The following is a 26,645-nucleotide window of genomic DNA, read 5'->3' as shown; positions in this document are numbered from 1 at the left end:
TGGTGCTCTATTGTCTTTGGTTATGGATGGGCCAGCTCCACCAAGATTCCCATAGACCGGAGCACCTTTTATGTAGGTAGACGTTGAACACAGGAACGTTTTGGCGTACCTAAAATTATTTCTGACTGAGGAGGTTATCAAAAAATGATTACAGGGGAAACATGTCGAAGAGCAACAATCCGATACACTGTTTCATAAGATTTCTAGAAGCAGAAAGAGGGATCCAGTGAATAAAATGACCATTGGAAATTTCTGGGCCTGGTCATTACTTCAGGAAGTGGGAGCACAACACCTGTAGAAATGGTATTATACCAGGATTAAATTACTTGCAACTCGGTTTAGGAGTCGTCATTTTAGAATTCTGATAGCCGTGCATTATGAAAATTTTTCACTTCACAAGAAATGAAGATTCACGTACAAAATTAGTGATATTATTAGACAATCAGAGAGGTTAACTGCTCCATTTTCCAGTGTTGTACTCACAGTGGAGGATAGCCACAGGTAGGGGGGTGGGGTGGGGCGAGACTGGGCATGGAATTCAATAGGGCAAGTTTTCAAGAGACATACACACCTAGATTGGTACTGTGTAATCTTGTATCCAAGCAATACACCTAAGACTTATCCATTGAGCAGTCTCCAGTGCCTCCTTGGCCTTTTAATGTCATTTGGAAACTATTCTGACTGGATATTTTAGTCCACGTCATCAAAAAACGTGTCATTTTAACCCATAAGGGTTTTAGACCAGAGGCCACACAGAATATTCGCAAGAAAGTGAAAACCTAGTGCAAAAGCCTGAGGGACCTACCCTAGAGGAGATGGTGGCTTGTGTCAATACAACTTTTTACAATAGGGAGCAAGAAAGCAAGGCTCAAGCCCGGGAAAAGGAGGAAAGAAAGGACATTAGGCATGCCCAGCTATTGGCTGCACTCAATAGCAGACGCCCGTCGAATGCCTCCCAGGTTACCCAGACTTTTGAACCAGGTACCAAGTGCTACATTTGCTGGCGACCAGGTTATTGGGCTAGGAACTGCGCTGACCAGAACGAGCCTCCTCAGGCGCCATGCGTCTATTGCGAGCAGACTGGCCACTGGGCTGGCCTCTGTCTTAAGGCCCAAAACCTGGAGGGGAGGCACCCACAAGCCAGCTGGCAGCTGGCAACAGTGGAGGAGGATTGAAGGCGCCCAGTCTGGATGGCCCAGCAGCAAATGTTAACTATTGCTGGTCTGAAACCTAGTGTGGGCATCAGCGTGGCAGGAAGGTCGGTGAACTTCCTTTTAATACTGGAGCAGCCTCTGCCCTTATTTCCATCTCTGGACCTCTGGCACCCCACACCTGCTCCATCCTGAAAGTGTCAGGAAACCCTGTAAACATTTTACTGAACCTCTCAGATGTTTTGGCGATAATTTCTATTTTTCTCATAGTTTTCTACTATTACCTGAATGTCCAGCTACTCTCATAGGCCGAGACCTGCTGTCCAAGCTGCACACCTGCATAGTCATTGGGCCTCATCCAGGTCCCTCTACAGCTTCCAGTTGTTCCTCACAGTGGAAGAGACTCAGATTCCCCCACAGAAACCGTGGGAGCAGATGAATACTCCTGTGAGCCACCGGACGGTCTTGAGATGATATTTTATCACCGCTCCAGGTCAGAGGAGGGCTGCACAGATGATTCTACCTCAGACCCCTCATAGCCTTTTGGCCAGGGAATACCTTTCCTCTGTTCCTGTGTTTACAATGACCAAACTTTGTGACACTAACCTAACTTGAAGGGCACTGCCACCTCACAATCTTACCCATGTCTCAAGCTGTTCACCTGTTTGTTTCTTTGTTTTCCAGTTTTCAGGTTACTAAGTCCACTAACCAAATGTGCCAGCTACAGGACCTCCATCTTCTAAACCCAACTCGATCTTATCTATCCTGGGCTCTAAATGGAAAACCCTTTTAATAGAGTAGGAAGGTTATGGACTCAAAGCCTCACTTCACCCCCTTTGCCACCAGGAAGTAGTTAGAGATGTTGTTGTCCAGTACCCTAAAGATTTGGGTCCATATCTCTTCAGGGGGAAATATTAGGCAGATAGGCAGGGATTGGATGTCCATTGACGCAAGCCCATGAGATCCAAGCACGAGAACAAAGGGCGGCGCACTGTACATGCTCAAAGGAGGCCTAGGTGTCCCACAGTGGGCATGGGTGGGCATTATTGGCCCACATGGGCCAGGTGATTGCAATTCAGCCAATGGGGTCGATCTGGGGTCGTCCACCATGCCTCTCCCTGGAATCCTTGAAAAGGCAGGAACCAGGCGGGGAGAGGAGGAACTGGGGAAGAGAACATGAGAAAGAACTTGAGACAGGACTTTTGGAGGAGAACTTGGGAAACAGATCTTTGTGTGACACTGAGCAGTCTCTGCCAGGCTGCATGGTTGGGAAGAATCCAATGGGTGTCTCATACACCTGGAACTTCTAACACCCATTAAACTCACTTGGATCATGAGCCAGGCTTCGGCATGAATTCTTTCTCGTGCAGAGCCAAGGACCGAGGTGTAACTCTACCCCCAGAGAGATCTTAAAGCATCAAAAACAGTATCATTTTAATCAAAAGAGGTTTTAGACCAGGAATAAATTACTTGCTACTCGGTTTTCCGGAGCCCACATGTTAGAATACTGATATTCGTTGATGAAGAAATATTTTCACTTCACAAAAAATGAAGAATTAGGGTACAAAATTACTGATATTTTAGACAGCCAGGGAAGTTAACTGCTACCCTTTCCAGTGTTGTTCACAAGAGGAGGATAGCCACAGGGGGACTACACAGAGAGGGAAATTCAATAGGGCAAGCTTTAAAGAGACATACACACATAGAGTGGTACTGTGTCAGATTTATCCACAGAGCTGTCTCCAGTGACTCCTTGCCCGTTTAATGTCATTAGGAAAATATTCTGACTGGAAATTTTGGATCATGGAATCAAAAAAGTGTCATTTTAACCCCAAAGGGCTTTTAGACCCAAAAGAAAACAGTGACAGTGACTCAGCAATATGCACACAATTGCACAATAGTTGTTCCTCAGGAAATTCATAATCCGACACTGACACTGCTCAGATAAAGGATGACAGTGAGGAAGATTCTACACCTGAACTCTGTGATGGGAAAACGGGGTGTTCTATTGTCTTCAGTCTTTGGGTATGGATTAGCCAGCTCCACCAAGATTCCCATTCACTGGAGGAACTGGTATGCAAATAGAGCACGACCACTACAAACTTTTGGCATAACTACAATTATTTCTGATTAATGTGATCATTGAAAAAAATATTACGGAGACAAACCAGTTAAAAAGCAACACTCTGCTACTCTGCTTCACAAGTTTACAAGAAGCAGAAAGAACTATCCAGTGAACAAATATGACATTTGGAAATTTTGGGGCCTGATCCTACACCAGGGACTGGTGGCACAATGCCTAATGAAATGGTATTGTACCACCAATAAATTACTTGGAACTCCATTTTTAGAAACACTCATGTTACAATACTGATACTCATTGATTATGGGATTTTTAACTTCAAAAATAAAGAAGAATTTGGGCATAAAATCTGGACAAAATTAGACAGCCAGGGAGGTTAACTCCTCCCCTTTCCAGTGTTTTTCTCTCAGTGGAGCATAGCAACAGGGAGGCAGAAATGGGACAGAAGTTGAATAGGGCAAATAAAAAGATCATAAAACCTAAAAATATATATCTGGGCAGGGGCTCATGCAAAGATGGTCTCAGACTGGATTAGAGCAGTAAAAATGGCTACTGGAGTAGCATCATCCTGTGTCTATTCCTGAGTCAGGCATGAAGCTTAGGGCCCACAGCCCCAGCAGCTGGACAGTGAGGGAGGCGGGGCTCTGAGGCCATTCCACAGGGGGAATGGCCCTCCTGTCCTGCAGGGCCCATCCTCCTCTGTAACCCTGTTGTGTGGGGAATGACTTTCATGGAGTCCACACCATGGGAGCTCTACTATTCACTAGGAATTAGAAGGAAGCCTCTGCTCATGCACACACACCACCACCTAGATGGAGGACCTCGTTGAACAAAGCCTGAGGCAGTCAACAAACCCACTAACTGATCCTGTAAGAGATACAATTAGCTTCCAGAAACCGGCAACTTGGAGTAAGAGGAAGCATACCTTGGTCCCAGCCCCTCCCACTGTAATCTTCAAGGAGTGACATTCCAAACCAGAGGGTTTTCAAAAGGCACTGCCAGGACTGTGGAATGAGCAGCTCATTTGTGGACATGGATACTATGTGATCCAGATGTACTACCTCCTCCGTTCCAGTCAGCTGAGACAAAAACCCTTCCAAGCAGAAAGCCATGCATCTGAACAGTATCCACCAGCCACTCATGTCCAGTCCTGCTACCTCCAAAGAGCCTTCCTGGGTTTGTCAGATCTCTCTGGGGAGAGACAAACCTCGGTCTTTGGCTCTCCATGAGAAAGAATGCACGTGGAAGCCTTGTCTGTGATCCAAGTGAGTTTTCAGAGAGTTAGGGAGACATGGTGGGCAACCCTGGTTGACCCCAGTGGCTGAACTGAATTTACTTGGCCTAGGTGGGTCAAATCAGGTACAGCACTCACCCAGGTGTACCTCCCCTTCCTGGCCAGAAACCTGAACCTCTGGGCATGCTCAGGGTGCCACTCCTACGTGAGCTCTTAGCTTGGCCCTTGGGCATGCATAATGGATGCCCCAGTCCCTAGGCTAGCTACCTAACATTTAGCCCCTGAAGAGATATGGACCCAAATCTTTGGGGTACTGGGCGACGACTTCTCTAGCTACTTCCTGCTGGCAAATGGGGCGAAGTGAGGCTTTGGGTCCATACCCTTCCTACACTGCTGGGAGGGGTTGTCCATTCAGGGCAACTTTATCCAGGATGGATAAGGTTGAGGTGGTCCAGGAGATGATAGTCGTGGAGCTGGCACACTTGGTTCAGTGGCCTTGGTAACCTGAGAACTTCTGGAAAAACAAACGGTGAAAAGGGTGAAATGTTTGACTAACACAAGGCTAAGCTTGTGAGGTGGAAGTGCCGCCCTTGAAGTTAGGTGAGTGAACAGGAAATTAAAAAAAAAAATCTTAGGATTGTCAGGCATGTGTGTTTGTTCACTGTAAGTACAGGAACAGGGATAAAACCATTCACAATTTCCCCTAGGAGGGCACAGGGTTTTAGCACTACTAGGTGCAGTGGGATCACTGCTTCATTTATGATCCTAAGGTCTTGGACCCGCTGATAAGACCCATCTTCTTTTTAACCCTATAACGCTTCAATTTTAATTTGGGGGAATTTTTTTTGTTCTTTACTTTCATAGTTATCAATATATCTATATTAATATATACATTTTAGTGTTATGAAAACATCATGCTCCGTGTTATAGAGTTAAATGGCAATAATGGGTACTACAGGGGGAGTCAACAGGGATCAAAAGTAGAGTAACTGCCTAAGTCATTTTTAATTTGCTTGGGTTCAATTGGAGTAAAAGGCTTGTAAATTGCCCGGGCACCAAATTACCCTGGTGCCTCCTACTACGGGTGGAATGTTCAGTGGTGTTTCAGGGCTGGGAGATTAGTAACCCCTAAGTCCAGGATCCCTTAGGGCAGGTTTCCTCAACCTGTTTACACAGGGGGATAGTTCACTGTCCCTCAGACCATTGGAGGGCCAGACTATAGTTTTTTAAAAACCTATGAACTAATTCCTATGCACACTGCACATCTTATTTTGAAGTTAAAAAAAATGGGGCACAAAGATGCAGCAGACAGGATCAGTGGCCTTGGCTGTCTGCATGTGGCCGACAGGCTGTATTTTGTGGATCCCTGACTGCTCTAGGCGCTCATGAAGAGGATGTGGTTTCAACCCAAAAGCTTGGAGACTCCGCAATTTGTTTAAAGGTGATTGGGAAGAAGGAGTCCCTGATTGACCCACGCAAGACTTGTTTTCCTTCCCTTATTACTCAGAGTTCATAGTTATGTTTATGGGGAACCAGGACATCCCAATCTGATCCCTTAAATTCATGTGTGGATTGACATTTCCACTAATAAGCCAGCACATATAGAAACTTACTCCCTCCCCCAACAGAAAGGGTTCCTGTTTCCAAGATTTCAGGAAACATGGCAGGACCGGAAAAACAACCGCTCCAAGTTCCTAAAACCACCAAGATGGAGGCCATCCCTCCTCCAGCCCTGCCCATCCCCTAACCATCGGCTTTATCCCATTTTGCAGGAGGACTCTGGGAGTGGGGAGCTGACTTCCGACCCTTTGGTACCGCTGCCACCTGACAGGTTCCCGGGGGCTGGAGAGAGAGAAAAAGACTCACAACCCATTTTGAGTCCCCCCAACCCCACAACATACACTAGGGCTGGCATGTCTTAGCACCCCCGAAAAGGATGACTTGGCAGTAGCAATTCTCCCCTTAAGGCAAGCAGCCCCAACACCCTTTTTGGGTTTAGATCATCCCCTTTTATTCCAGGGATTTGTATAATTGGAAACAATAAAATCCCTTTTTCTGACAAACCACAAGGTCTGGTTACTTTGCTAGAAACAGGTTTCCATACTCATCAGCCAACCTGGGACTGATTGCCAACAACTTCTCCAGGTGCTGTTCACAAAAGAGGAACGGGAGCCCTTCCAGAGAGAGGCCCAGAAGACAGTCAATGGACCTGATGGTCAGCCAGCGGGCACTCCCCCCTTGAGAGAAATTCTTTTTGCCACTGCACAAACAATGTGGGATCCAAACTCCTAGCAAGGCCAGGAGGGCTTAAGCAAGTATCACCAGTTGCTCTTGCAGGGCCTCCACGGGAGAACTAGGAAACCTATGAATTTATCTAAGGTCAGTGAGAATTTTCAGGCTCTTACAAGAGAATGTCCACCTGCCTTTTTAGAGTGGCTGATGGAAGCCTATGGAATTCGTACCCCTATTGACCTGGAGGCCCCCGAGAACAGGCGGGCAATAAGTATTGCCTTTAGTACTCAGTCTGCCTCAGACATGAAAAAGAAGTGGGAAGGTTTTGAAGGGGAAAATCTTAGTGATTTGGTAGAAGTGGCTCAGTGGCTAATAAGAACAGAGATGACCCAACCACGACAGAGACATAGAATCTAGCTAAAATACTAGAAGTTGCCATGAGAGACCCCAGAGGCTCAGGAAAAGATCAGGGCCCACTCACAGAGAGAGTGACCTGTGGGCACCGCCAAGGCCTGGGGAAGGGTCAATGTGCCTACTGCAGAAAAGAAGGACATTGGAAAAATCAGTGGCTTGAAAACCCCTGGAGAGGCGGACGACCCTCAACTAGAGAGGACGGGCCTCATCCTGACCTAGAAAAACCCAAGCAAGCAACAATAATGCTTGAAGAAGCTGAATGAAGGTGTCAGGGCTCTGTGTCTCTTGGTCCCCAGGATCCCAGGCTAACTCTCCAAGTAGGAGGCCAGCCAGTAAATTTCTTGGTGGACACAGTGGACACCTTCTCAGGTTCAGAAAAGAATATGGGCACAATGTCAAAAGGAAAGATTTGAATTACTGTCAGCATATGATTGCTTCCAAAAATTACTCACACCAGAATGTTTGCATGGAGGTTAGGTGGGCTTCCCAAGACATCAAGATAAAAAATATCTATTTGCCCTTTGTACCTGTTAGCAACATGATTTTGATGGCACTGGCTCCTGGTTCAGCTGCTGAGCCAGTGAAGCAGTTATAGCAGGAGAAGATTAGGTGGCTGGTGGCCATCAACGGAAGGACAACATTTCGACAGTGGGCTTCCTGTTTCAATATGGAGCCACGTATGTCACCTGCTGAACACTATCTCTATCCTGGACTCAGAATCGCTACCTCCAGTTCTAGAATGTGGCTAGGAGGTACGCACTATTTGAAACAGTCTCTGGTTAGCCCCTCTCGATAACTTTTTGACAACGGAGTCTGGGCAATGGAGTACATTTACTTTCCAGATGAGAAAACTCACTCAAAAAGACACAGGTGCAGACCCAGAGGCACACACTGGTTATCAACAAAGCCATATTCACAACCAGTGTCGGAGCCATAGCTCTGAGCGACAAATTCCTGTACCCAGCCAAGCAGTCACTCTTTCCTGGACCCTCAAAGATCTGAGCAGACGCCCCCTCCCCGCACGCCCCCCCCCCAAAGATTTTATTTCAGAGGATGCAACTGAATCTGAAGCTCCCGGAGAGGCACATATCTGATCAGAGCACACGGAGCAGAAGAAGAGGGAGGAGGGGAGAGTGGAGCACATCCTGGCCCACTAGACCTTGAGGATGATGTCCCACTCAGAGAAGGCAGTCCACATCGAAGACCACATGGCCAGCCCCTCGATGAGACACGACACCCCTCAAAGACCCATAGCCCTAGAGGTGACAACATTGGAGGCACAGTGTGGGAATTGCACCCGAACTTATCCCACCACACCGAGGCATAACACTAAGGGGGGTGCAGAGGAGCAAGGAAACGGAGCAGCAAAGTCCCCAGGGAATGCCAAAGGTGGACTTTGGGCCAAGACTTGGTGCCCCAACAGACTGGACTAGAAAACACTCTTAAAGGCCAACACACAGTCCTTGAACTATGAACTTTTCTTTCTTGTTGAGTTTTGTTTTCGTTTATTGTCATTGGATTTTTATTGTTTTGTTTCTTTTGGTGCTTGTGTTGGTGTTGAGCATGTTATTACCTCTACAGGTCTATCTAAATAAGATAGGCTGGATGAACAATCTGGAGGAGAAAAAAACGGGACCAACACTTCCAGGGGGACGTGGGAGTAAAGGGAGCTGTGTTAAGAATCCCAGAGACAAGGGAACAAGTGATGCAAATCCATGGTGAGGGTGATATAGGAGGGTTGGTGTAGGGCGTGATCAAGGATAATGGAACTAAGAGGAATTACTGACACTCAAATGAAGACTGAGCATGGCTGAGGGCACAAGAGGAAAATGAAAGGGAATAGAAGAGCAAGCTAGGAAGAAAGGGACAGTTATAGAGGTCTAAAAAAAGGCATGTACATACGTAAATATATTTATACGTAAGCATGGGGAAATAGACCTACGTCCATATAATTATAAGTTTCATATTAAGGTAGTACATGAACTTTGGGCCTCCACTCAAGTACTCCCTCATTGCAAGAATACTTAGTTCTACTAAATTGGCATTCTATGATGCTCACCTTCCCCACAGGTTCGCTGAAGACAAAGCGGGTGCATAAGCAAATGTGGTGAAGAAAGCTGATGGTGCCCAGCTGTCAAAAGATATAGCTTCTGAGGTCTTAAAGCTTGAAGGTAAACAAGCGGCCATCTAGCTCAAAGCAACAAAGCTCACATGGAATAAGCACACCAGCCTATGCGATCACGAGGTTTCAAAGGGATCAGGTGTCACGCATCATCAGAACAAAAAATCTTCTCGTTGTGAATGTGAGGAGAGTGCTGGGTAGAGACCCCAAACCCATTTGCAGTCCACTGCACAATACCTTACAGAAGGGTCTCAGAGAGGAGATAAGCCAAGACAGGATACGAGTTAGCAACGATGAAACACAACTTTCTTCTAGTTCCTAAATGCTTTCTCTATCCTCACTATCATGATCCCAATTCTACCTTACAAATCTGGCTGACCAGAGAATGTACACTGGTACAGATAGGAAATGGAAACACAGGGAATCCAGGGTGGATGAGTCCTTTAGGACCAGTATTATGAGTGGAGACACTGGGAGGGTGGAGGGAGGGTAGGTTGGAAATGGGGAACTGATTACAAGGATCTACATTCTAATTCAACAGAAAAGTGGTTGAAGGGGAACATCGGACAGTGCAAGATATGACAAAATAATTAGTGAGTAACCAAGGATTGATGAGCGAGGGGTAGCTCACATGGTGGAGGGGGGGAATGAGGAGCTGAGACCAAGGGCTTGGGTGGAGAGTGGATATTTATTGAATGAGGGCAATGAATGTACAAATGTGCTTTACACACATGTATGCATGGAATGTGGTTAGAGTAGTATGAGTCCCTAATAAAACGATTTAAAAAAAAAAGATCTGGGCAGAGGGCTCATGCAAGGATCATCTCAGGCTGGATTAGACCCTTCCAAATAGAAAGCCATGCATCTGAACAGTATCCACCAGCCACTCATGTCCTGTCTTGCTGCCCCCAAAGAACCTTCCTGGGTTTGTCAGATCTCTCTGGGGACAGATATACCTCGGTCCTTGGCTCTGCATGAGAAAGAATACACGCGGAAGCCTGATTTTGATCCAAGTGAGTTTTATGAGAGTTAGGGAGGATTGGTGGGAAACCCTGGTCGACCCCAAGAATGAATTGAATTTACTTGGCTTAGGTGGGTCAAGCAATTTGCAGCACCGACCGAGGTGTACCTCCTCTTCCTGGCCGGAAACCTGAACCTCTGAGCACATACAGTGTACCACTCCTACTTGGGCCATTACCTTGGCCCTCTGGGCATGCATAATGGACACTCCAGTCCCTATGCTAGCTACCTAACATTTACCTCCTGAAGAGATATGGACCCAAATTTTGGGGTACTGGGCGACAACAGCTCTAGCTACTTCCTGCTGGCAAAAGGGGCGAAGTGGGGCTTTGGGTCCATACCCTTCCTACTCTGTCAGAAGGGATTGTCCATTCAGGTCCCAGAATGGATAAGGTTAAGGTTGTACAGGAAATTGTGGTCCTGCAGCTGGTACACTTAGTTCAGAGGCCTTGGTAACCTGAGAATGTCTGGAAAAATAAACAAAAAGACAAAAGGGTGAACAGTTTAACTGAGACAGGACTAAGATTCTGAAGAGGTAGTGCCCTTCAAGTTAGGTGAGTGTCACAGGAAATAAATAATCTTAGGATTATCAGGCATGAGTGTTTGTTCACTGTAAGTACAGGAACGGGGATAAAAGCATTAACAATTTCCCTAGGAGGGTACAGGATTTGGGCACTACTAGGTGCAGTGGGATCACTGCTTCATTTATGATCCTAAGGTCTTGCACCCACTGATAAGACCCATCCTTTTTAACCCTATAACGGCTAAATTTTTTAATTGGGGGGAAATCTTTTTTATTTTTATTCTTTAAATTCATAGTTTATATCTATATATATTAATATATGCATTTCTTTAAATGTTATGGAAATATCATGCTCAGAGTTATACGGCTAAGTGGTATTATTGGGGTACTACAGGGGGAGTCAATAGTGATCAAAAGTAGAGTAACTGCCTCAGTCAGTTTTAATTTTCTTGGGTTCAATTTGAATAAAAGGCTTGTAAATTACCCGGGGACCAAATTCCCCTCGTGCCTCTATTATGGGTAGAATGTTCAGGGGTATTTCAGGGATGGGAGAATTATAAGCCCTAAGCCCAGGATCACTTTAGCAGGGGTCCTCAAACTGTTTACACAGGGGGCCAGCTCTCTGTCCCTCAGATCCTTGGAGGGTCAGACTATAGTTTTTAAGAAACCTATGAACAAATTCCTATGCACACTGCATGAATTGGCTGCTAAGCAGGACAGGCAGTGGCAGCAAACACACCCTGAGGACGGGATAAATATCCTCGTCAGGCCGCATGGGGCCACAGGCCACAGTATGAGGACGCCTGCCTTAGGGAGTCCTGGGTGCACTGGGGATGAAGGTGTCTACTGCTCCTCAAAAGGAGAAATGCTCTAACTTATGGCATCTCTGCCCACTTTCCCATCACTCTACAGAACTGTTGCAGCTGAATCAGGGTTGGAAGGGAAAGTGTACCATTCTCTGGCCACCATTCTCCTTTCTCAAAAAGATACTGTGGCCAAATAGAGTTGCAAAGTGTATCAGATTTTGTTTGTCAAGACTCTCTGTATCAAATCTATCCCAATTGGACAGGATTCATGCAAGGGGGCAATTCCTAAGTATCAAGCTGCTAAGTCCCATCTAGAAAGCAAAAAACAAGGAGCCTATTGAGAGCTTGCTGCCTCAAGGTCAATAACCCCGCTTGAGAGCACATCCCTGGTGTGCTATTAAACTGATGCCTCCAACAGGTGCCCCCACACTAGTGAAAGGGTCAAAAGCAGTCCCTCTGCGCGACTTTAGGTCCAACCATTTTCTAGACAACAAACTAGGAGGACCACTGCTTGGTATGGCCCCACGGCCTTCCAAGATGCCTGCTGTCAGGAGCAGACTCTCAAATCTCTGAAGGGAAGAAACATCTGGCAGCTCAGGGAACCTTTAGGAAAACTGGAATTTCTGCCTGGAACCTCATGGCAACTGAGCTGTGTTAAGAGCTATTCACAAAAGTGCCTGAAGCAGCATCACTGAAAGCCTTGAAGCTAACAGTTACTCAGGCTAGGCTTCTGAATGCCATTAGCCTAATCCTGGGCAACGGAAACCCAGCCAGTAACAAGGAACAAATCTACACTGGTAGAACATTAACCCTACAACGCCTGAAGTTTTCAATTCAGGAAATAACTTTTTTGTTTTTATTCTTAACTTTCATAGTTATCAATATATATGACAACCAAAATATATTTTAAAAGTATAAAATTTTCAATGACTTTGAAATATAACCAAATTATCACATTTATGATTTATAATTTTGGTACCAGATTCATTTTAATTAAATGTTAAGAAAATGTTGTCCTCGGCGTTATAGGGCTTTTAAAGTAGCTTATTTTATAAACCAGGAGAAAGGCAAAGGGAATGGAGGGGGAAAGAGAAACATATGACTCCTGGGACAAGGCAGGACTGACTCCTACGTGTAATCAACCAGCTCCCTAGGCAGCACCCTTCCACATGTTTGGAGTGGTGGGCACCATCTTGGCCAGGGTCACAGGCCCTGTTTCCCCACGGCCACTATGGCGGCTAGGTAGGATCTCTGGGAAAACTTAAACAGCCTTGACAAGAGTGAATCCATTTTGAGCTGACAGAAGCTACCATGAAAGATAAATAAAGTAGCTATGAACTGTAAATGAACTAGCTGATATTGGGGAGGTAGGCTGTGCAGACAGCCCAAGGGAATGTCCCGAAGGAAATGGATGCTCAAAATGCTTTTGAGAACAAGAGTAGTTTTTGTTCAACTAAGAATGGCTAACCGCAATACCCCACTTCCATACTCTACCTGCTTGCACACCTGCACATTGAAAAAGTATAAAAGCCTTTGGAAAATTAGACTGGGGGCTGCTCAGTCTCCTCTCAAGAGGGCTGACAGTCCCTGTGCAGGAAACAAAACTTTTTCTGTTGAACTTGCCACTGGTCTGAGTTGTTTTCTTTCTGGGAATGGACAGTAGCTACAACATTTTGAGGTGCACCGAAATCCGAGTGCCACTCTCTGAGTCTGTTTAGAAAGAAGACCTCCTTTCTAGGAGTGCTATCCCCAGAACTAGGGCATTTCTGATTTCCCTAGGCCAGAGGCCCTCAAACTCTTTAAACAGGGACCAGTTCACTGTTCCTCAGACCCATTGGAGGGCCGGAATATAGTTTTAAAAAAAATCTATGAACAAATTCCTATGCACACTGCACATATCTTATTTTGAAGTGAAAAACAAATGGGGCACAAACACCCGGTGGACAGGATCACTGTCCCGGGTGATCTGCATGTGGCCCGCAGGCTGTAGTTTGAGGACCCCTGCTCTAGGGGCTCATGAAGAGCATGTGGTTTCAACCCTAAAGCCTGGAGACTCCCTGATTTGTTTAAAGGTTATTGGGCAGGAGGAGTCCCTCATTGGCCTCCACAAGACTCATTTTTCCTTTCCCTATTACGCAGAGTTCATAGTTTTGCTTATGGGGAATCAGGACATCTGATCTGATCCCTTATATTAATGTGTGGATTGACATTGCCTCTAATAAGCCAGCATATATAAAAGACTTACTTCCTCCCCCAACAGAAAGGGTTCTTGTTTCAAAGATTCCAGGAAACACGGCAGGACCGGAAAAACAACCAGTCCAACTTCCTAAACCCAACAAGGTGGAGGCTGTCCCTCCCCTCCCTTCCCCCTTTCACACCCTGTCAGATTTATCCCATTTTGGAAGAGGACTCTGGGAGTGGGAGAGCTGGCTTCCAATTCTTGGTACCGCTGCCACCCTATCAGGTTTTAAGGGGCCGGAGAGAGAGGAATACTGACAACCCCTTTTTGAGCCCCCCCCCCCACATACACACACACACACTAGGGCTGGCATGTCTTCTCAACCCCCCGAGAAGGATCACTCGGCAGCAGCCATTCTCACCTTAAGGTAAGCAGCCCCAACGCCTGGGGAGGACCCCCGAGTCCCTTTTTGGGTATATGTTCCCTTTTGTTCCAGTGATTTGTATAATTGGAACCAATAAAATCCCTTTTTCTGACAAAACAAATGGTCTGATTTCTGTGCTAGATATGGTTTTCCATACTCATCAGCCTACCTGAGATGATTGCCAGCAACTTCTCCAGGTGCTGTTCATGTGAGAGGAATGGGAGCCCTTCCAGGAGGGGCCCAGAAGACAGTCAATGGACCTGATGGTCAGCCAGCGGGCATTCCCCACTTGAGAGAAACTCTTTTTGCCACTGCATAAACAATGTGGGATCCAAACTCCTAGCAAGGCCAGGAGGGCTTAAGCAAGTATCACCAGTTGCTCTTGCAGGGCCTCTGCGGGAGAGCTAGGAAACCTATGAATTTATCTAAGGTCAGTGAGAATTTTCAGGCTCTTACAAGAGAATGTCCGCCTGCCTTTTTAGAGTGGCTGATGGAAGCCTACGGAATTTGTACCCCTATTGACTTGGAGACCCCCGAGAATAGGCGGGCAATAAGTATTGCCTTTAGTACTCAGTCTGCCTCAGATATGAAAAAGAAGTGGGAAGCGTTTGAAGGGGAAAATCTTAGTGATTTGGTAAAAGTGACTCAGTGGGTGTTTAACAACAGAGATGACCCTACCATGACAGAGACAAAGAAACTAGCTAAAATACTAGTAATTTTCATGAGAGACCCCAGAGGCTCAGGAAAAGGAGAACAGGGCCCACTCATGGAGAGAGTGACCTGTGGGCACCGCCAAGGCCTGGGGAAGGATCAGTGTGCCTACTGCATAAAAGAAGGACATTGGAAAAATCAGTGGCTTGAAAACCCCAGGAGAGTCGGACGACCCACCACTCGAGAGGATGGGCCTCATCCTCACCTATAAAAACCCAAGCAAGAAACAATAATGCTTGAAGAAACTGAATGAAGTTGTCAGAGCTCTGTGTGACTTGGCCCCCAGGATCCCAGGCTAACTCTCCAAAAAGGGGGCCAACCAGTAAATTTCTTGGTGGACATAGGGGCCACCTTCTTGGTTTTGGAAAAGACTACAGGTGCACTGACAAAAGGAAAGATTTTAATTACAGGGGCTACAGGCCAGACCCAAGCACACCCATGGACAACGGCCAGAATAACAGATTTAGCACAAGACACAGTTACACACTCCTTCCTGGTAATGCCTCAATGCCCCTATCCCCTAATTGGCCGGGACTTATTATGATAAATGGTGGCCATAATTACTTTCTCACCAGCTGCAACCACCTTAACCCTTGAACTTGAAAAGGCAAAGGTTTTGCTCACCGCTCCAATTTCAGAGGGATATGTGTTTTATCAAGGAGCAGAAGAGACCTCCTCAAAGGAACTTCTTGATAAATTGGTAAAAGATATTCCTTTTGTTTGGACATAGAACAACCTGCCAGACCTTGCTGAACATCAGGTGCCTGGGGTCGTACAACTTCTGAGCTCGGCCACACTGGTGAGTGTCAAGCAAAACCCTACTCCATGGAAAGAAAGGTGGGTATTTCTGTTCACATATGCAGATTAAAAAGGACAGGCATTTTGGTGCCCTGCAAGTTCACATGGAATGCTCCCCTGCTGCCCGTGCAGAAGCCGGGAACTGAGGACTTCCAATCGGTGCAGGATCTCGGAGTGGTAAATGCGAGGGTACAAACTGTCCACCCCACGGTACCAAACCCTGAGACCCTCCTGAGTACTATTCTGTCAAACTGAATTTGTTATACTGTTTTGGACTTAAAGGATGCTTTGTTCTCCACACCCTTGTCCCCTGTACGTCAACCCAGTGAAGACTTACAGGAATACAAGGAGGAACACCCCCTTCCTCCAGTATGCAGATGACCTCCGCCTGGCCTCTGAAACCCTGGAGGAATGCCAAAGGGCTACCGAGGACCTGTTAATAGTCCTTGGCCATTTGGGGTAGAGGGTATCTGCAAGAAAGGCTCAATTGTGTGTCAATAAAGCTGTATACCTAGGCTATCAACTGGAGGAGGGAAAACGGACCATGTCCCCCAGCTGCATTGAGGCGATCCTCAAAATTCCAGTACCTGAGACTTCGAGGCAGATGCAAGTGTTTCTAGGAGCTGTGAGGTATTCTCCATTGTGGAATTTTGGATTTTCAAAAATAACCAAACCCCTATATGCAAGTACTGGGGAAAAGAAAAAGAACTTAAATGGACTGAAGTAGAACAGCAAGCCTTTGAATTCTTAAAAAAAGTCGCTTATATGGGCATCCACTCTTCCCCTTCCAGACATAGAAAAGCCCTTCCAATTGTCCATGTATGAGGCCAGAGGCACAGCAAAAGGAGTGCTAACTCAGAACTTGCGGCCATGGAAGAGACCTGTGGCCGATCTTTCAAAGAAATTGGACTCTGTAGCTGCAGGATGGCCAAGCTGCATGCGAGCTGAGACTGCCACTGCCATCCTAGTCATAGAAGCTAGGAAGCTTACACTGGGACAGGATATTGCTGTGGTAGGGGGACCTATGGTTGAACCCCTCCTAACTAGTCCCCCGGACCAGTGGATCTTGAACGCCAGGATTATGCCACCAATCCCCCTGAGGTAGTGACCGTCCTCATGCCGTCCCCAGTGTTACCGCCACAACCTACATACTCAGAACATGATCCAAAGGTAAGCCAAGAGCTGGGCTGCCAAAGAGACCCGGAGCATCCAGGGTGGCTGCTCCATCCTTAATGAAGAAGATTCATGCCAGAAGCTCTGGGGAGAGACCTGATTCAAGGACTACATGAAGGTATGCAATCGTGAGCCTCTAAATTGTCTCAGTTGTTCCTTGGGTACTTTTACATACCCAGGCTTGGACACTGGGTGGCAGATGTCACCCACCGTTGATTGCACTGTGCTCGGGGAAACAGCTCTAGAAAAGAAAAGGAGCAACCCCAACCACGAGCTCGAGGTAGTAGTCCTGGAGAATTGTGGAGGTGGACTTTATGGATATCAAACTTAGAAAGTATGGCTACCGGGATTTGATGGTGTTCGTGGACACCTATTCTGGATGGGTGGAAGCCTTCCCAACGAAGAAGGAAACTGCTGCCACGGTGTGTAAATTATTAGTAACAAAAATTTTCCCTAGACTTGGCCTTACCACCACTTTTGGGTCTGACAATGACCCAGCATTCATTGCTCAAATTACTACAGTATTAGCAATGCTTCCAAATATTAACTGGAAGCTCTCTTGGGCTTATGGGCCCCAAAGTTCAGGGCAAGTAGAAAGAATAAACAGAACCCTAAAGGAATTGTTAGTTAAGTTGCATTTAGAAACTGGCGAGAACTGGGTTGATCCTTTCTTTACCTTTTGCCCTACTTTGAGTCCGCTGACTCCCTATGTGAAAAGCATGACCCCATTTGGATTTATGTTTGGCAGACCTTCCCCAATCCTCCCAAGGTTGAAGGAAGTAGAAACAATGGAATTCACCAATCGGTCCCGTATCAAGTGACTGCAGGCTGTGCAGAAGGTGAGAGACAAATCATGTGCTCTGACACCCTCATTTTGGGCCCAACCAAGGGAAAGGTGAAGAGGCAGCCCACAACTTGCAACCTGGAGACTGGACGTGGGTAAAGAAACACCAACCCGACACCTTAGAACCTAGGTGGACTGGCCCATACTAGGTGATACTTACAACACCAACTGCTGTTAAAGTAGTGGGGAAGGGGCTGTGGATTCATCAGTCACAAGTAAAAAAAAAAGCCCTCCCTGAGCATTTCTGGATGAGTTAAAAGAGTCCCAATTTTGGTCCCACTGTTAGCAGGACTTGGGATTATGGGATTAGCTGCAGTCGGGTCAGTTGCTTTAATACAAGGAAATTTAAACTATCAGACTCTTAGTCAGCAAATTGATTTAGATTTACAGGGATTAAAAAAAAACTGTTTCCCATTTAGAAAGATCCTTAGACTCCCTTGTAGAAGTTGTGTTGCAAAACCGCTCAGGGCTTGACTTTCTCTTTTTGAAATAAGGAGTGCTGTGAATGGCATTGGGAGAAACTTGTTTTATCCAAACCATTCAGGAATCATTAAAGATAGGTTAGCCCTGGTTAGGAAAAGATTAGAGGAAGGAGACAAGAAAAGAAATGAAGGAACCAATTGCTTTGAAAAGCTATTTAATTGGTCAACCTGGCTAACTACCCTAATAACGACCCTAGCCGGACCCCTAATCCTCCTCCTGCTAAGCTTCACATTTGAACCAATAATAACCAATAAGCTGGTGGCATTCCTTACACAGAAAGTACAAGCCATAAAACGCTTAGTGCTGAGCCCACCATACACTGGGCTGACTACCACAGATTCAATGATTTCAACTTGGCTAAGAACAGGAGGGAATGTAGCAGCTCTGGGAGTAGCTTAAACAGCCTGACAAGAGAAGCCATTTTTGAGCTGACAGAAGCCATTATGAATGGTAAATAAACTAGCTATGAACTGTCAATGAGAACTAGCTGATATTGGGGAGGTAGGCTGTGCAGACGTAGCCCAAGTGAATGTAGAGAAGGAAATGGATATTCAGAAGGCTTGCGAGAATGACCAGAGCAGTTTTTGTTCAACTAAGAATGGCTAACCACAATACCCCGCTTCTGTGCTCTGCTTGCTTGCTTGCTTTCACACCTGCACATTGCAAAAGTATAAAAACCTTTGCAAAATTAGACTGGGGGCCACTCAGTCTCCTCTCAAGAGAGCTGACAGTCCCTGCACAGGAAATGAAACTTGTTCTGTTGACCTTGCCGGCGGTCTGGGTAGTTTTCTTTCTGGGAATGGACAGTAGCTACAACAGACACAGGTTGGCACCATTCTGCCTGGGAGTGGGTCATGTGGCTGGGAAAATGGAGGCCGCAGGTTGCGGCCTAGCCACAAGCCAGCCTGGGGCCAGCCACCCAGCCAGAGTCCTGCCAAAGCCAACAGGGTGGACGCGGGCACCCCAGCCTTCCGCTGGCCAGAGCCCCGTCACACCACTGAGCTGCGAGAAGGCTTTGGGAGTGAAAATCCTCCCAGCCTCCAGGCAGCAGCGTCCCAGTCCCCTCCCCAAATGTAGCCTGGGGAGGCAGGCACAGAAAGGCACTTCAAGTCCCGCACACAAGCAAGAAACAGCGCAAAGACAGACACAAAATGCAGGGGCTGTGGCAATACTCTACGAGTGTCCCCAGGGGCCTCCACGGTGTTGGGTGGGCGCGGCACCTGAATTGGCACACCTAGGCTAGGCGAATTCAACTCAACAATTCTCCCGAGGGTGGTGAGGTGAAAGGAGCCAGAGGGGCCCGCAACCCGTGAGACCAGGATGGGAGGGCCCACTCCTGGGGCCGGCTTACCTCATAGCTCCAAGTCAGACAGCACCGCTTCTGTTAGACCTCTCCGGGGACAGGTATGCCTAGGTCCTTGGCTCCACGTGAGAAACAGCTCACGCCAAGGCCTGGTTTGGGATCCCTGTGACTTAGGGAGGCGTGGTGGATGAAGTTGGTCGACCCCATTGGCTGAATTGTTTAATTGAATTCACCTGGCCTTGGTGAGCCAATGCAGGTGCAGCACCCACCCAGGCGTATCTCCCCCTCCTGGCTGGAAACCTGAACTTCTGAGCATGCAGTGCGCCACTGCTTCATGAGCCGGTATCTCGGACCTCTGAGCATGTGTAATGGGCCTGCCAGTCCCTATGCTAGCTCCCTAACAGGTTTTCCAGCCAAAGGTCTGCCTTCTGGAGCTTTTCTACAGAAAGCACTTAGTTCCGGACCCCTACGCATTCAGGGTGATGGATGCCCTTGCTTCCGTGCTTGCTTCTATGTGATTCTGGAATGGTCCTTGTTTCACAAGGTCAGAGAGGTCAGGAATTCTGGGCTGGTTGACTACCAAGCACAAAAAAATAGCCAGCATATTGAAATCACAACCCCTATATAGGTTTATTATGGACCACACAAACTTGTGTTTGGAACTTCCCTCCTAAGTTTCTGAACCCTTGATTTCCTTGCCACGTGTACATGGAAAGCAAGGATTCCAAACTCTGATCACCACACCTGACTGTTCCCCCAGCCCCTCTGAGGCCCCGCTTGTATTCTAGAGTTGCACTGTCAACCAGCAAAGTTGGGCCTCTCCATTTTTCAGAAGATGAATATTGTTATGTAAAATCACCCTGTGTTTAAATGTTAGTGATAATGCTATTTAAAAGACAAATGTGTGAGCCAACTGAGGGCAAACAAGACTCATTTCAAACACCAGCCCTGTGTCCTCCAAGGGCCCATGTACAACTGCTACAACACAACCATGGGTCCTGCTGGGTCCCCATTAGCATCTGGGAGGAAGGCTATTTATTTCAGGGAATCCTACCTTGGTCCCTTGGTGTTAATTGCAGACTCACTGGGTGACGGATTGTATCAGACACGCACCACGTTTCCGGCAGCAAACACCAACACTTTGTCAAACTCTGTTTGGTATTGCTCGATCCCTCCATCCCCCCATCATTCTCCCTAATGACAAAAATAATTAACACTCTCATATAAAAGCACAGGATGAGGAGAACCTTAATTTATGCATCTACTTCAGGGTCATCCCTGTTATCAATATATGACAAGTTAATGAGGCTTAATTTAAAAAGCAGCAGTAAAGCAATTTAGGAAACTGAGGGATTGTCACGAGTCCTGGTTGTGACAGCATGTTTTGTGCATCATGGGAGATAACAGATTTACCTTCTATGGTATCTCATATCCATCATCCCCAAACTCCCTGCTCTTAGGGGTAGAGAGAGCAATCTTGTCTTTGAAAATAAGTGCCTGGGTTTGGTAGCTCCTCACAGGATGGCAGGTGTAACGTATTATGAGAACTTAACAAGGCTCTGAGAAGGTGGTTATTGGAAGGTCTGGCTGGAGGGCAAGGTCATGACTCCTGAAGGATTCAGGATCCAAAAGTCGAGTCAGAACTGGATGCCAGAGACTTTCTCAATCCAGCCCTCTTTGCCCCTCCCCTAAAGCCAATACATTTCTAAGGGTTATGGATTCTACTTCAGAATCTTTCTCAAACCCAGGGCCCTCTTCACCATTATTGGCTAGACCTGTTCACCTTTGCCTTATATATAAAAATATGGGTTTATTGTAATTATGGGTCTGTTAGGTTTCTCAGGTGGGACATGTCTCGGTCCTTGGCTACACACTAGAAAGAAAGTCACACCAAAGCCTGGTTGGTGATCTGAGTGGATTTAGAAACAGGAGAGAAGGTTCCGGCGTTACAGTAAACTGAACACGGGCACCCTCATGACACTGCACACCCAGCCCTGCTGAGTGAAATGCAGGGAAGCAGCTGAAGGGAAGGGGGGGGGGGTGGTCTCAAGTCAGTAGACGCTTCTTTTTTTTTTTTAACCTAGCTTCTACTATGGTAATTTTCGGAGCTGCTATGTGGCTGCGTTTAAAAGTCCCCTTTGGGATCCAGAGTACAATCCATATCACAGAGGCTTCCTCCCAGTCCCAAATAGCAATGCGACCTCATTTCAGAAGGTTGTTCTTGTTTCCATAGACCCAGAATGAAGTTCAAGCTGTTGATCTTGACCGTGGTTGTCGAGTTAGCCGCTCATGGACACCTCATGGGCAGCAGTGCAAAGTGTGCCAGTCTGTGCTACCACCAGGGCTGGGAGAGGAAGCCAACCGTGGTGGGCCATAGGTCAATGTGTGCAAGGAGATGATGAGGTCTTTCTTCCTTATTCTATTTCAGTCTGGAAACACCACTGATGCCTGCTCAGTGTCATAGCAAAACACAAACCTTCACTGAGAGTCTGGGGCACATTGGCTGAAAATTGAAGCTGGGTCTTCCCAGTGAAAGACAATGAGAGATCTACCACTGAAGTACCGTGGCCCCCACCTCAAGCCAGGGCAGTCATTTCCCACAGATCTACCAGAGTTCAAACTAGACCACAATGCAGGATGACAGAGATTGCCACCAGAATCTGATACTAATGCAGAAAAAAGCCTAACTACCATTTTATTGACTCCCACTCATACCGACCCAATAAGAAAAAAGAACTGCCCCTTTGTGGTTTTGAGACTTTAAATCCTTACGGCAGAGGTTCTCACCTGTGGGTTGCAACCCCTTTGGGGATCAAATAGCCCTTTCACAGGAGTCACCCAATTATAAACAATAGCAAAATTACAGTTATGAAGTAGCAATGAAAATAATTTTATGGTTGCAGGTGACCACAACATGAACTGTATTAAAGGGTGGCAGCATTCAGAAGGTTGAAAACCACTGCCTTACAGAAACAGACAACCTCATATTTCTCCCACTGATGGGCTAGTCAGTTCAAACCCCTGACCTTGCAATAAGCAGCTTAATGCATGTCCACTACACACCTGGGTTCCTGATGATATAATAAGAGATACTATTGTTAACTCTCTTCATGGGAGAGGTATACCTCAGTCCTTGGCTGCACGCGAGAAAGAATTCACTCCGAAGCCTGGACTGTGATCCATGTGAGTTTTTTGAGAGAAGAAATCTCAGGTTTACACAGGCACCTCAGGGCCCCTCACCCCCGCACAGCCTACCTAGAAGCTGCTGGAGAAAAAGTCACTCAGTGGGATCCTGCTTTTTCTTTCTTTCTTTCTTTTTTAAATCATTTTATTAGGGGCTCACACAACTCTTATCACAATTCATATATACATCAATTGTGTAAAGCACATTTGTACATTCATTGCCCTCATTATTTTCAAAACATTTGCTCTACACTTAAACCCCTGGCATCAAGTCCTCCTTTTTTCCCCTCCCTCCCCGCTCCCCCATCCCTCATGAACCCTTAATAATTTGTGAGTGGTGATACTGGGAGGGTAGAGGGAGGGTGCATTGGAAAGAGGGAACCGATGACAAATATCTACATGTGACCTCCTTCCTGGGGGACGGACAACAGAAAAGTGGGTGAAGGGAGACATCGGACAGGTCAAGATCCTGCCTTTTTCAATTCCCCCATAGGGATGCATGTTTGACGATCCTGTTCAACCCCATTGGCTGTATTGAATTTAACTGGCCCAGATGGGCCAATCCAGGTGTAATGGCCACCTAGGTGTACCACTCCTTTCTGGCCAGAAGTTTGAACCTGAGCATATGTAATCGATGACCCAGTTCCTATGCTAAGCTACCTAACAGCATTTGCAAGGTGTCAAGCACTGTTCTAAGCTTTTGTATGTAAAAATTCAATTGTTCCACTTAACAAGCCTATGTGTGGAGTCTATTCCTGTCTCATTTTACTGATGAAAAATCATTGGCACAGGATGAAAAAGTCCTGAGCCTATGACCACACAGAGAGGAAGTGGAAAGGAGAGATTTGAACGTAGGCTGCAGAGCCCGTGCCCTGGGTGCCTGCAGCTGCCACATCGGACACAGACAAGCATGGAGCAGACTCGGCGTCAGACATTAGGGAGTTGGGAGGACTGTGCATGCATGTATGTGCTATGACTTCATGAGAGTAGCTGCTACTCAGATCCAGAAGAGAATAAAAGCCTTTTGAAAAAATTATTTTTGCCAAGAGAGGGTGGAAATCTGCATCTTGTGTGAAATCCCCCAACCTGCACATGTGCATAGCTACTTCAGAAGGTTCCAAACGATGTGTGCTGTGCGGCAAAGCAAACTGAGCTCAGGTGGATCTGGTCTGTGGGTTATGTTAGCCAGAAGGTGAGCAGTTTGAACTCACCAGCCACCACTCCAAGGGAGAAAAAGGAGACTTTCTGCTCCCATGGACTTACAGGGTTCAAAGTGGCCTATGATTAGGATCTCGGAGGGTGAGGGTGGATGGAGTTGGTTGAGACCTGGTTTCAGGGCATTTCCAAGAAGGGCTTCCTGCGCTCTGCCTCCAAAAATGCCTGATGACCCTGAGGGCAGCAAAGTCCTAAACACACTCGGGCAGTGGTTCTCAACCTTCCTAACACAGGTCCTCTTGTTGTGGTGACCCCCCAACCATTAAATTATTTTCTTGCTACTTCATCACTGTAATTTTGCTACAGTTATGAATTGAGTGAGCCCTGTGAAATGGGTCATATGACTCCCAAAGGGGTCGCAACCCACAGGTTGAGAACCACAGCACTGAGGGTTCCCCTTCCAGGCAGCTCTACCAGTGTCTGGTGTGCATAGTTATGTGAGGTGAAAGAAAAAGAGAGAAATGAACTTAGTGTCTGCTTCTGGTGACAGTTGATGTGGGTGGGCTTTCTCCCTATGTCAAGTCCCTCTCAAGCGATTTGTCACCACAACAGAGGGAGCCATGCACATAAAGCAAGAAGAGGAGGCAGCACAGCAGGACAGTAAGCAGAACAAAGATTGAATAAGCACAATTCACGTCAATCATGAATCGGGTCCCCTTGAGATATGAGGAATACCCCAGTCTAGTGACATTAGATCAAGTTTAGGGATTGAGTGAAGGAACTCTCTTGGCTCCCCTCAGCTCCTATCTTGCTTTCCCATTGACCCTGACGCTTGCATCGTGATTGGTCCTTATTCCAGCAGGATGGTTGGTTTCATAATCACGGCATATGGGAATGTGTTAGTCGATAGGTTTTACAGGCACAGCCTCTGGAATGGGTAAGTGAGGAGGCGATTAGGGCTTGCTCAGGAAGACCTCTAGTTGTCCTTGACATGACTGGTGGAATGGATCATGTGAAGTGATTTGAGATCGGTGTTCAGACCTGATAGGTCATCCAGGCCTCTAGCGAATCCTGGCAGTACCTTAGTTTAAGGAAACAGAATGTTAGGCGTTTAAGTCGTATTTGAGCTTAAATTTTGACCAGTAGGCTGTGGCTCACAGTGAGAGTCTATGTGGAGACACTATATCCATTTTGAGGGGCCACAGATTCATCCAGCATTGAGTTCTTTCCTATTGCTGACTGGCAATGGAAAGCTTGGCCCTCAGGCAGGGTGCTTGCATCCACTCCCCGGGCCAGACTCAGCGACATACAGTAGTGTGCACATCCCAATGAAGGTCCCGCTCATGCTCTCACAGGCCCTCCTGAAACTCCAACTCTATGAATTGATCTGTCTTCAGTCACAGTTTCGTGACAAAGCTGTTTGTTTTCCATGTCTTATTTAAGCATTCAGGAGCCCAGGTGGTAATGCTGGATAGTGTTGGACTATTAGCAGCAAGGTCGCTGGTTCGAAGCCACTAGTCATTCCACAGGAGAAAGATGAGGTTATCACTTCCTGTAAAAGTAGCAACTTCAGGATCCCTACACAGAGTCATTATGAGTCAGAGTCAGCAGGACAGAATGGGTGTCATTTTATTTAAGTAACTGTGGCTGTGGGTCCTTCTAACACCATTGTGGCCTCATGCGGATGCTCTCCTTCATCCAGAACATCAGTTTTTGCCTTTTCCTTATGTAAAACGTAGCAAAGGAGTTCCTAATAAAATATAGTTGAATTGGGGGTCTTTTCCCCCTAAAACAAAGTAAATACATATGAGACTATGGTGCTAATAACCAGTTGGAGAGTTGGGAGAGCTGAACTCTCAATCGTGATAGAAACCCATTGTGACTTTGAGCACCTGCTCAAGGTCATCCACAACCTATGAGGTTAAGTTGAGTCAGACAAAACAGATGTGTTGGGGAGTAATTGTGTACATTAAGTAAACAATTTATCTTTCTAAAGATACTTTCTAAAGTTTACTTCGAATAGTAAGTTTTCCCCTGGGCTAGGGAAAGATCAGGGAACTTAACCCCCTAGTATCCACCCCCTCTCAGCATTCATCATGTTATCCCAGAGGAGTCAAATCACATTCAACTACCCAGGGAGTGCTGCTTCCAAAAGCACATTGCCTGTGCCAGGGCAGAGGGCAGGTGCCCGGACCAGAAATGCTCATGGAGTGGAACCAGAGAACTCAGCCCCCAGCTTCCTGAGGGAGCAGCTGTGGTGGTTCACTTCTAGATGAATGTGTTTAAGCAAAGGCCAAGGGCATGACTTGGGTAGCACGGAAAGCAGATGTGCAGAGGTTGTTTCCTGCATTCCAGAAGTTCATACACTCCTCAGAGGCTCCTTGGCTCAATGGCAGGAAGTCATTGGTGGCTTCCACCTTCAAACCCAAAAGGCCAATTCCATCAAGTGGATTACAACCACAGTGGCCCTATATGGAGTTTTCAAGACTATAAATCTTCATGGGAGCCAGCAGTCTCATTGTCTCCCTTCAGACAGAAAGCTAGCAGTCCGTTTTGCCACCAGGGCTCCTTCTTCTCTAATTCTGGATCCAGTCCCTCCAAATATCCTGCCGTGCCCTTGTCTAGGCTTCTTAAATGCTTTCCACACTGCTTATGTTAGTCTGGGTACATTAGAGAAACAAATCCACAGAAACTTGTATGGATAAGAGACAGTTTTATGTAAAGGGTGACACATCAAGAAAACATGCCTGCATTTGCTTATGCACCCGCTTGATCTTCAGCGATCATGTCGGAGTAGGCTGCTGTGC

This window comes from Tenrec ecaudatus, chromosome 15 (assembly GCF_050624435.1).
Source record: "Tenrec ecaudatus isolate mTenEca1 chromosome 15, mTenEca1.hap1, whole genome shotgun sequence".
Lineage (NCBI taxonomy): Eukaryota > Metazoa > Chordata > Mammalia > Afrosoricida > Tenrecidae > Tenrec > Tenrec ecaudatus.
Note: the sequence above shows the minus strand (reverse complement) of the source record.